The following is a 12,925-nucleotide window of genomic DNA, read 5'->3' on the forward strand; positions in this document are numbered from 1 at the left end:
ACGTGTTAATCTGTACTTGTAACCTACTGCAGGAGATTCTGATTCAGGTAAACAAATTCACACAGCCATGGTATGGTCTAAGTTTGAAAAAACTACTTTCTGATTAAATTTTTCTCCACCAAAAGGCATCTTCTTATGAATGTGTACATCCTTGGGGTGCTGAAAAAAGGTGTTTTTAGAACATTTTTGTCCAATGAAACCTAGTGCAAAATCTTGAGACAAAGGGATTGTGGATAGGGATAATAATGTGATCTGGTTCCATATTTTGGCAAAAAACCAACCTTCAAAAAGCTCCATCTCAAAAGTAAAAGTTTAATAAGTTACCTTTAGAAATTATATAGTATGTCGCATAGATTGCCTCAGCTTCCAAATGCAGGATAATTGTTGGCGAGCATTGTCAAATTTAGCTATAGGAATCTCCAGGATTATGAATTAATATAACAAAGGACAAGCAAAACTGTACACCTTTCGTCATCAGAAACCTCAAGGTTACTTCCTTTCTATAAAATATTTTTATTTGATTTTATGTTCTTTAAAATTAACAGGAATTTATTTTAGGGTGTCTATTGCTTAAATTAATATTTGGGCTTGAGAGCCTTACAGTAGATTAAATATACAATTTCTATTTGTGAATTATACTTCAATACAGCTGAAAAAAATCCTTCTCTTTTTAAACTTGCAGGGGGAAAAGGAGTGCCTGGGTGGCTCAGTCGATTAAGCATCCGACTCTTGGTTTCAGTTCAGGTCACGATCTCACAGTTTGTGAGTTTGAGCCCCACATCAGACTTTGTGCAGATGGCGCGGAGCCTGCTTAGAATTCTCTCTCTCTCTCTCTCTCTCTCTCTCTCTCTTCTCTCTCTCTCTCTCTCCCTCTCTCTCTCAAAAATAAATAAACAAACAAACAAATAAAAACTTGGGGAAAAAAAGAATCTGAATCTTAACACTATCCGCAAATGATATGTGTTAAAATACCACCCAGGGATATTTTAACACTATCGCCAAGTGATATGCATACATTGTAAATTTTGAGAAGCAAAATGGCACAGTGAATGGATAAGAGCATCAGACTGGGGTCTGAATTCTGAGTCTGCCCCTGGCCAGCTCTATAATCTTAGGCTGGGTACTTAACTCCAAGCTCTGAGTCCCTCATCTGTAAAATGGTGACAATAATCGGATGTAGCTCTGAGGGTTCGTGTGAGGACTGTATAAGATTATGCTCAATATCTGCACATCGTATGCCCTCAACAAATTTTAGCTAAATGTATACAACTATTGTCATTGTCCTAGTTGGAAGCATTTTTTCCCCCATCTGGACCATTGTGATAACTCACTGCCTGCTTTTCTAGTCTTAGCCTATTCTCATTCCTCCCATCATATACTCCAATGTGAGTTATTTCCACTAGAAAAGATCAGATTGTGGTCCTGTTCTCTTCAAAAAACTTCAAGACATCTCATTGCATTTATAAGCCTCTCACTGCATTTGTAAGCCAAATTTCTTTGCATGAAACCCACAGCCTCCTACTCTGAATGCAGCCCAGAGAGAATGATACGGTAGACGCAGGGAACACCTGAGTGGAGAGCTCCAAAATTTTGCCCTTGTTTTTTGTTGAGAGATTATTCTTTCTCCATGGAATGGTCTTGACATCCTTGTTGCAAATCAATTGATCATAGATGTGTGGTTTTAGTGGTGGATTCTCTAGTCTATATGTTTCTCTTTATGCCCATAACATAGTTTTGATTGCTCTACCTTTGGAGTATGTTTTGAAGTTGAGACGTGTGAATCGTCCAACTTTATCCTTCTTCAAGATAGCTTTGGCTATTTTGGATTTCCATGAGTTTTAAGATCAGTTTTTCCATTTCTGTTTTTAAAAATGCCACTGAAATTTTGATAGGGATTTATTCAACCTGTAGATTGCTTTGGGGGGAGTACTGTCATGTCAATTACAGAAGTTTTCCAATCCATGAACACAGGATGTCTTTACATTTATTTGGTCTTTAATTTCTTTCAGCCGTGTTTTGTAGTTTTCCATTGGTTTCCTTATCTATTCCTGCACCAATATCACACTGTCTTGACGATAATCAATTTATGTTTTGTCTTGATATTTGGTACAATAATCTTTCTACATATTCTCTGAGAATTCTTTGACTATATTTGATCAATTGCCAGCCCATAATTTCTTTAAGTTTGCACTTCCTTACATTTTTCCATCTTTTATTTTATTTTTACCTTTCAAACAAATTTTTAAGTGTACAGTTCAGGATGGTTAACTATAAGCACAATGTTTTACAGTAAATATCTAGAACTTTTTCATCTGCCATTCCCTAGTTTTAAAAACATGCTTTCCAGGAGCACCTGGGTGATTCAGTCAGTTAAGCGACTGACTTTAGATTTCAGCTCAGGTCATGATCTCAACTGTGCTTGCCCAGTATGTCTTTATTTTCCACAAAAAAAAAAAAACAAAAACAAAAACAAGTGAAAACCCCCTATTGCCACAACACAAGACATATAATGTAAAATTGGCCTATTAATTATCAATTCATATTCCCCACAATAGTACTATACACCCATATTACATAAGACATACTATGTATATCGTGCATTAGTTGCTAGTCCCCATGAATATTAAGCATGTACAGTTATTCATATATATTACATAAGACATACTATGTATATCGTGCATTAATTGCTAGTCCCCATGAATATTAAGCATGTACAATCATTCATATATATTACATAAGACATTACAGTGTTTGGTCGTGCATTATAACTTGTTACGGGACAATTCTCTATGGACCTCAACTATCCAAAGGAACCTAAATCACCTAGCTTCGAGAAACCAGCAATCCTTGCCTGAACGTGTACCTCTTCTCGCTCCGGGCCCATTTCAACGTGGGGGTTTCTATAACGGAACTATACCTGGCATCTGGTTCTTACCTCAGGGCCATGGAATACCTTGAATCCAATCCTTCAACTTTCTCAAATAGGACATCTCGATGGATTAATGACTAATCAGCCCATGATCACACATAACTGTGGTGTCATGCATTTGGTATCTTTAATTTTTAGGGGGTCGAACTTGCTATGACTCAGCTATGACCTAAAGGTCCTGACTCAGTCAAATATATTGTAGCTGGGCTTATTCTCTATGCGGGGTCTCCACACGAACAAACAGTCAAGGTGCTATTCAGTCAATGGTCACAGGACATATACTTAAATCCCTAATGTTCCACAGGACATGGCATGCGCGCACCCACGTATACGTGTACACACGTACACGTACACACGTACGCATACACACGTACGCATACACACGTATGCATACACGTACACACGTACACATACACGTACACACGTACACGTACACATGTACGCATACACGTACACGTACACACGTACACGTATACACGTATACACATGCAAACACTTTGATTTAGTAAATAACTAGCTTAATCAAACCCCCCTTACCCCCCCGTTAACCTTATTTATAGTAATACGTGTCTATTTCTGTCTTGCCAAACCCCAAATACAAGACTAGACCATACCTAAACATAAGGCCTAAGAAAACGCTTATAAGCTTTACCAATCCCCTATCATTGCTAACTATTAATACTAAATCATAACTCTGTTCGCAGTTATCTATAGATACGCTAACCCGATCTCTAATTCGTCCCTATCGAGCAACATCTTACACATACCAAATTAACCCTACATTCCAGTTAATGTAGCTTAAATATATAAAGCAAGGCACTGAAAATGCCTAGATGAGTCGCCAGACTCCATAAACATAAAGGTTTGGTCCTGGCCTTTCCATTAGTTATTAATAAGATTACACATACAAGCCTCCGCATCCCGGTGAAAATGCCCTCTAAGTCACCCAGTGACCTAAAGGAGCTGGTATGAAGCACACAACCATAGTAGCTCATGACACCTTGCTCAGCCACACCCCCACGGGATACAGCAGTGATAAAATTAAGCTATGAATGAAAGTTCGACTAAGCTATATTAAACAAGGGTTGGTAAATTTCGTGCCAGCCACCGCGGTCATACGATTAACCCAAACTAATAGACCCACGGCGTAAAGCGTGTTACAGAGAAAAATATACTAAAGTTAAACCTTAACTAGGCCGTAAAAAGCTACAGTTAACATAAAAATACAGCACGAAAGTAACTTTAATATCTCCGACTACACGATAGCTAAGACCCAAACTGGGATTAGATACCCCACTATGCTTAGCCCTAAACTTAGATAGTTTAAACAAAACTATCCACCAGAGAACTACTAGCAACAGCTTAAAACTCAAAGGACTTGGCGGTGCTTTACATCCCTCTAGAGGAGCCTGTTCTATAATCGATAAACCCCGATATACCTCACCATCTCTTGCTAATTCAGCCTATATACTGCCATCTTCAGCAAACCCTAAAAAGGAAGAAAAGTAAGCACAAGTATCTTAACACAAAAAAGTTAGGTCAAGGTGTAGCCCATGAGATGGGAAGCAATGGGCTACATTTTCTACAACTAGAACACCCACGAAAATCCTTATGAAACTAAGTATTAAAGGAGGATTTAGTAGTAAATTTGAGAATAGAGAGCTCAATTGAATCGGGCCATGAAGCACGCACACACCGCCCGTCACCCTCCTCAAGTGATAACCCCTAAAGAAACCTATTCAAACCACCATACCCACAAGAGGAGACAAGTCGTAACAAGGTAAGCATGCTGGAAAGTGTGCTTGGATAACAAGATGTAGCTTAAACAAAGCATCTGGCTTACCCAGAAGATTTCATATTAAACTGACCATCTTGAGCCAAAGCTAGCCCAAACATCCATAAACCCAACTAACACTAGAAAATAAAACAAAACATTCAGTTACTTCAAAAAGTATAGGAGATAGAAATTTAACTTGGCGCTATAGAGAAAGTACCGCAAGGGAAAGATAAAATTAAAAGCACCACACAGCAAAGATTACCCCTTGTACCTTTTGCATAATGAGTTAGCTAGAACAACCTAACAAAGAGAACTTCAGCTAGGTCCCCCGAAACCAGACGAGCTACCCATGAACAATCTATTACAGGATGAACTCGTCTATGTTGCAAAATAGTGAGAAGATTTATGGGTAGAGGTGAAAAGCCTAACGAGCCTGGTGATAGCTGGTTGCCCAGAACAGAATCTTAGTTCAACTGTAAACTTACCTCAGAAACCCCTAAAATTTTAATGTAAGTTTAAAATATAATCTAAAAAGGTACAGCTTTTTAGAATTAGGATACAGCCTTTATTAGAGAGTAAGCATAAATACAAACCATAGTTGGCCTAAAAGCAGCCATCAATTAAGAAAGCGTTCAAGCTCAACAATCAAAACATCTTAATGTCAAAAAAATGCAACCAACTCCTAATTTAAAACTGGGCCGATCTATTTAATAATAGAAGCAATAATGCTAATATGAGTAACAAGAAATATTTCTCCCTGCATAAGCTTATATCAGAACGGATAACCACTGATAGTTAACAACAAGATATGTATAACCTAACCATAAACAAAATATCAAACTAACTGTTAACCCAACACAGGCATGCAAATTAGGGAAAGATTAAAAGAAGTAAAAGGAACTTGGCAAACACAAACCCCGCCTGTTTACCAAAAACATCACCTCTAGCATTTCCAGTATTAGAGGCACTGCCTGCCCGGTGACACTAGTTAAACGGCCGCGGTATCCTGACCATGCAAAGGTAGCATAATCATTTGTTCCCTAAATAGGGACTTGTATGAATGGCCACACGAGGGCTTTACTGTCTCTTACTTCCAATCCGTGAAATTGACCTTCCCGTGAAGAGGCGGGAATAAAACAATAAGACGAGAAGACCCTATGGAGCTTTAATTAACCGACCCAAAGAGACCCCATTAATTAACCGACAGGAACAACAAATCTCTATATGGGCCGACAATTTAGGTTGGGGTGACCTCGGAGAACAAAACAACCTCCGAGTGATTTAAATCTAGACTAACCAGTCAAAAGTATTACATCACTTATTGATCCAAAAACTTGATCAACGGAACAAGTTACCCTAGGGATAACAGCGCAATCCTATTTCAGAGTCCATATCGACAATAGGGTTTACGACCTCGATGTTGGATCAGGACATCCCGATGGTGCAGCAGCTATCAAAGGTTCGTTTGTTCAACGATTAAAGTCCTACGTGATCTGAGTTCAGACCGGAGTAATCCAGGTCGGTTTCTATCTATTAAATAATTTCTCCCAGTACGAAAGGACAAGAGAAATAAGGCCCACTTTACCAAAGCGCCTTTAACCAAATAGATGATATAATCTTAATCTAGACAGTTTATCTAATTACACTACCCGAGAGCTCGGGTTTGTTAGGGTGGCAGAGCCCGGTAACTGCATAAAACTTAAGCTTTTATTATCAGAGGTTCAATTCCTCTCCTTAACAACATGTTCATAATCAATATCCTCTCACTAATTATTCCCATTCTCCTCGCTGTAGCCTTCCTAACCTTAGTTGAACGAAAAGTACTAGGTTACATGCAACTCCACAAAGGACCAAATGTCATAGGACCATACGGCCTACTCCAACCCATCGCAGACGCCGTAAAACTCTTCACTAAAGAACCCCTCCGACCCCTCACATCCTCTATATTCATATTCATTATAGCACCAATCCTAGCCCTCACACTAGCCCTAACCATATGAATCCCATTACCTATGCCATACCCACTCATTAACATAAACCTAGGAGTACTATTTATACTAGCCATATCAAGCCTAGCTGTCTACTCTATCCTATGATCAGGGTGGGCCTCAAATTCAAAATACGCCCTAATCGGAGCCCTACGAGCCGTAGCCCAAACAATCTCATATGAAGTCACACTAGCCATCATCCTCCTATGAGTACTACTAATAAATGGGTCCTTCACATTAGCTACACTAATCACCACCCAAGAATATATATGATTAATCATTCCTGCATGACCCCTAGCCATGATATGGTTTATCTCAACACTAGCAGAAACCAACCGGGCCCCATTCGACCTAACAGAAGGAGAATCAGAACTCGTCTCCGGATTCAATGTAGAATATGCAGCAGGCCCCTTCGCCCTATTCTTCCTAGCGGAATACGCTAACATCATTATAATAAATATCCTCACAACAATTCTATTCTTCGGAGCATTCCACAACCCTGATATACCAGAACTATACACTGTCAACTTTACAGTAAAAACCCTATTCTTAACAATCACTTTCTTATGAATCCGAGCATCCTACCCACGATTCCGATATGACCAGCTAATACACCTCTTATGAAAAAATTTCCTACCTCTTACCCTAGCCTTATGCATGTGACACGTATCCCTGCCTATTATTACAGCAAGCATCCCACCTCAAACATAAGAAATATGTCTGACAAAAGAGTTACTTTGATAGAGTAAAACATAGAGTTTTGAACCCTCTTATTTCTAGAATTATAGGAATCGAACCTAATCCTAAGAATCCAAAAATCTTCGTGCTACCATTATCACACCACATTCTAAAGTAAGGTCAGCTAAATAAGCTATCGGGCCCATACCCCGAAAATGTTGGTTTATACCCTTCCCATACTAATCAAACCCCCTATTTTTATTATCATTATATTAACCGTTATCTCAGGAACTATAATTGTAATAACAACCTCCCATTGGCTTATAGTCTGAATCGGCTTTGAAATAAACCTACTAGCCATTATTCCCATCCTCATAAAAAAATATAACCCACGAGCCATAGAAGCAGCCACAAAATATTTCCTAACACAAGCAACTGCCTCCATAATCCTAATGATAGGAATCACCATCAACCTACTGCATTCAGGACAATGAACCGTATCAAAAGACCTAAACCCCATAGCATCAATCATAATAACAACTGCCCTAGCAATAAAACTAGGACTAGCCCCATTCCACTTCTGAGTACCCAAAGTCACACAAGGAATTTCTATATCCTCAGGCTTAATCTTACTAACATGACAAAAAAATCGCACCACTATCCAGCCTCTATCAAATCTCATCCACCATCAACCCTAATCGTGAGATCAGGCTCTGCATCAGGCTCTGCACTAAGCGTGGAGCCTGCCTAGGATTCTCTCCGCCCCACCCCCACCTCTCTCTGCCTCTCCCCTGCTCATGCACACAGGCTTTCTCTTTCTCTCTCTCCAAAAAATAAACTTAAAAAAAAACTGCTTTCCAAGTTTAAGTTTAAAAGAGAAAATCTGATTTGATTAGTATTGGAATGAATCTATAATCCCCGTCCAGGAACATAATATCTCACCTTTTTTAGGTCTTTTTAGGTCTAAGCATAAAGTTTTATAATTTTCTCTTTGGAGTCCTTGTATATTTTTATTTATTTATTTTTGAGAGGGGCACCAGGGTGGCTCAGTTGGTTAAGTGTCCGACTTCAGCTCAGGTCATGATCTCAAGGTTTGTGGGTTTGAGCCCTGCACCGAGCTTTGTGCTGACAGCTCAGAGCCTGAAGCCTGCTTTGGATTCTGTGTCTCCCTCTCTCTCTCTGACCCTCCCCCACTTATGCTCTGTCTCTTTCTCTCTCTCAAAAAAAATTTTTTTTAATATTAAAAAAAAAGTATCTTTATTTTTGAAAGAGCACAAGCAGGGAGGGACAGAGAGAGGGGGCACAGAGGATCCAAAGCAGGCTCTGCACTGGCAGCAGGGAGCCAGATGTGCGGCTTGAACTCGCTAACCACGAGATCGTGACCTGAGCTGAAGTCAGACACCCAACCAACTGAGCCACCTAGGCGCCCCTGAGCGCTGCCTATTGATTCCACTATTACACCTCACCCAGGGTTCTCAACCTCAACACTATTGACATTTGGGGCCAGAGAATTCTTCATGTGGGGGGCTGTCTTATGTGCTTTAGGATGTTTGGCAGCATCCTGACCTAGACCCACTAGCTTTCAGTAGCACAGCACCAACACCACCCCTTGTCATAGAAAAAAAAAAAGCACGTCTCCAGATATGTCCCCCGAAGGCAAAGATGACCCCTGGATGAGAACCACTGGTGTAACATGCCATCATTGCCTCTCACTTGAGGTTCTGTCCTAGGGAATCTCCCCACTTCGGCCTTTGCTCCCTCTTAGGTCTATTCTCCACACAACAGCCAGGGTGATCCCATTTTTAAAAGCAAACAAAGAGGGGTGCCTGGGTGGCTCAGTCAGTTGGCATCCAACTCTTGATTTTGGCTCAGGTCATGATCCCAGGGTCATGAGATGGAGCCCCACATCTGGCTTCACGTTGGACGTGGAGCCTGCTTAAGATTCTCTCTCTCTCTCTCTCTCTCTCTCTCTCTCTCTCAGATGAAAAAATATACACATGAGCAAACAAACTAACTCAAGTCAAGGCATGTCACTCCCCCATTTGAAGCTTCCCAGTGGTTCACCAATCTTGTTTCGAATAGAAACCAGGTGGTCACATCAACTTTGGGAAACTTATGACCTACCCCATTCTACTCCAGTTGTTTTGTTTTGACCTCATATGCTACTATTCTCCCTGCCAACTACACTTGCTCTGTGAGCACTCTGGGCATGCTCTCCCCTCAGGGACTTTATGCTGGCTGCTCCCATGGTCTGGAATAACCTTGCATCCAGGATCTGCCTGGCTCACTCCCTCACTCCTTCAGGTCTTTTGTCAATCTTCTCCTAGGAAGGCATTCCCTGGTGTGCCATTTTTAGAATCGCAATCCTCACCCAAATTTTCCCAAACTCCTTTCCCTGCCTCATTTTGTCCTCAGTAGTATTCACCCCTTCCTGGAATATGACTTAATATACTTTGTGTTTTATATTCCATCTCCTACTGAAATATATATATATATATATATATATATATATATATATACACAACCATATATAAATATATATATACACAACCATATATAAATATATATATATATATATATATATATATATATATATATATATGTATATACACAACCATATATAACCATGATATAGAGATTACTTAAAAATAAAACCTTTAAAAAATGCAAAAACCAGGTGTCTGGCTGGGTGAGTCAGTGGGGTATGCAACTTGGGGTTGTGAATTTGAGCCTCAGGTTTGGTGTAGAAATTACTTAACAATAAAACATTTTTTAAAAAAGAAAGAAAATATAAACCCCATGGGTGCATGTGTGTGGAATAAATAAACAAATATGCACTATTACCAGGTTCCCCTCTAACTAAACCTTAGCTAAGGGCAGGAACCAGCCACCAAACAGAGAAGTTTGTAATTTTACCTCTAAAAACCTCTTTATGGTGAGCATAGAAGCTAAAATGACACATGCCAGCCCTTCGATATTTCGAGACAGCCATGTGAAATAGGACTGTATTTTACTGATAAGTGAGTCTCCATAAAGTTAAAAGAACAGTGTCTTTTTAGATATTTAAAGGTTTTTTTTTTAACATTTATTTACTTTTGAGAGAGAGACAGAGTGTGAGTGGGGGAGGGGCAGAGAGAGAGACAGACACAGAATCCAAAGCGGGCTTCTAGGCTCCGAGCTGTCAGCACAGAGCCCGACGCGGGGCTCGCACTCACGAACCACGAGATCATGACCTGAGCTGATGTCGGACGTTTAACCGACTGAGCCACCCAGGCGCCCCTCTTTTTTAGAGATTTAAAATTATAGATTAGTTTTTTTAAATAGAAGAGAATTGAGGTATCATTCAGTTCCAGTTCCGTACCAGCTTCTCAGATTCCTATAAAATAGCACATTAAATCCTCAGTCCTAAGCATTCACTTCAGAGACTGTCTCTGAATATAGAAGTAAAAAACCAATTTCTTCTTGCAGTAAAGGTTCATTGTGTGATTCACAAGGGATGGAACATTCAGAGGCTCCCTGAAATGGAAGAAATACAGAAAAAAAAAAAAAAAAGGTCCAATATAGACATTACTTAGCTTTTTCTAAGAACCTGGAATTCACAAGTAAAGCAGCTGATATGTATGGGGGAAGGGACAGGGAAGGGGTATCCACTGAGAAAGAGATAGGAGGAGAGTCTGAAAGAAAGGAAATGTTCTATTCTTAAGACGGTATTCTTTTTTTAATGTTTATTTATTTTTGAGAGAGTGTGAGCAAGGGAGGGGCAGAAAGAGGGGGACAGAGGATCTGAAGCAGGCTCCGTGCTGACAGCACAGAGCCCAATGTGGGGCTCGAACTCGTGAGCCATGAGATCATGACCTGAGCTGAGGTCGGATGCTCAACCAACTGAGCTATCCAGGCACCCAGAGACCATATTTTTAAGCATCTAATGATTCAAGTGCAATGTACGCGTAGGTGAATAAGGATATTTCTGCCTCTTTAAGCTATGAACAGCATCCCCGGGTGCTCTAGTACTGTCCTGCTACTCTCCAGAAAACATAGCTCCGCCCTTCATTAATGGCTACAGATCAACAGACACGCGGATGTTTTATAATATCCCTTCATATATGACTTAAGACTGAAGAACTGTACGGCTTTATGGGCATCTGGCCCTCCCAGGAAGAAGTTGCCACATAGTTTCATGGCACGTCTGTGTTCACTTCCCCAGAAATCATCAACATATCTAAGCCACCACTTTGTAGGCTGTGTGGCACTCAGTCTTTAAGATTCAGAACTTTGTTCATAATGGAACTGATGGGTATTTCACCTTTGCATTGATCATGGAATTTCATAGAATGCCCAAGAAGGACAATACTCTTACTCATATGGGATCCCTACAAGTTAGTGACAGATATAAAAACCCACCACGATGAGCAACACCTTCAACACATACAGGAATGTATGAATTTGCAATTCTCAAATTGGAAGTTGTTTAGGCACAATGCCGCTTGATACAAATACATGACACCTCCCTGCTAATTGTATGGGCTCTTATCTAGGACACACCTGAATCAAATCAGTGGAAGCACTACTGGTATTATCCTCTCTCCTTTCACCTTCATGTAAAAGAGAGTGTTGACAAAAATGAGAGAACAAAATAGAGAACTATCACATCAGGCTAAAGATCTATTCAGACGCTGGGATCTACAAGGCTGAACTTAACAGCCGAATTCCTATTACTAGTAGATGTATTGATTTCTGCTTATTTCTCCAGAATATTCTAGGCAATGTTTGTGATTCTAGGTAGCATGGGTTTAGAAGCCAAACTCTGGGTTTACTTCCTGGGTCTACCATCTACCAGCAAATTATCTTGAGCAAATCACTTAATTTCCCTGTGCATCAGTTTCCTTGACCATAAACTGGCATCATAGTATCTACCTCATTCAGTTGTCATGCAGAACAAACACATTCACACAGAAGTGCTTAGAACAATGCAGAAATAGGGTATGTGATTAATAAATGTTAGCTGCTATTTATTATTGTTATTATCTGTGAGAACACTGTGCAGTGTGGCTCTTTAATCACAGAGAGAAAAAAAAATCTCAGTTCAAGATTTAACCAGAAAAATTGAATAAAAAGAAAGTCCTGCCACATCTCATAAGTTTGCTAAGACCTCAAAGTTGTTATGCTCTAAAGTGTGATGACCTTAGACTTTCTCAAAAGGTTCAATCACTAAGATACAAAAAGAAATCTAATCTCCACCCATGGATGCTATTCTACTCTGTTCATCCCTCTCCTACATCTTCAGCTCAGGACAGGACCTACTGGTCTTGACTCCTTGATGAGTTCATGTGTCATTTAGACTTTGTTTCTTTTTAGACTTTGCTTCATTTAGACTTTGTGTATCTCCTTTGGAAATCTTGAATATGGGCTCAAATTTAAAATGAAAATAACCTGATTTGGCTTTTGGGGCACCGGGGCACCTGGATGGCTCAGTTGATTAAGCATCTGACTTCGGCTCAGGTTATGATCTTGTGTTTCGTGGGTTCAAGCCCTGCATCCGGCTCTCTGCTGTTA

At 40.0% G+C, this 12,925-nt stretch overlaps 1 protein-coding gene across 5 annotated transcripts in view; it reads right to left on the reverse strand.

Moving 5' to 3' along the window:
* Window positions 1–12,925, reverse strand: part of LOC106977900 (oocyte-secreted protein 2) — a 127,311-nt gene that overhangs the window by 17,571 nt on the left and 96,815 nt on the right. The gene's annotated exons all lie outside the window — the stretch shown is intronic.

This window comes from Acinonyx jubatus, chromosome D1, assembly GCF_027475565.1.
Source record: "Acinonyx jubatus isolate Ajub_Pintada_27869175 chromosome D1, VMU_Ajub_asm_v1.0, whole genome shotgun sequence".
Classification (NCBI taxonomy): Eukaryota; Metazoa; Chordata; class Mammalia; order Carnivora; family Felidae; genus Acinonyx; species Acinonyx jubatus.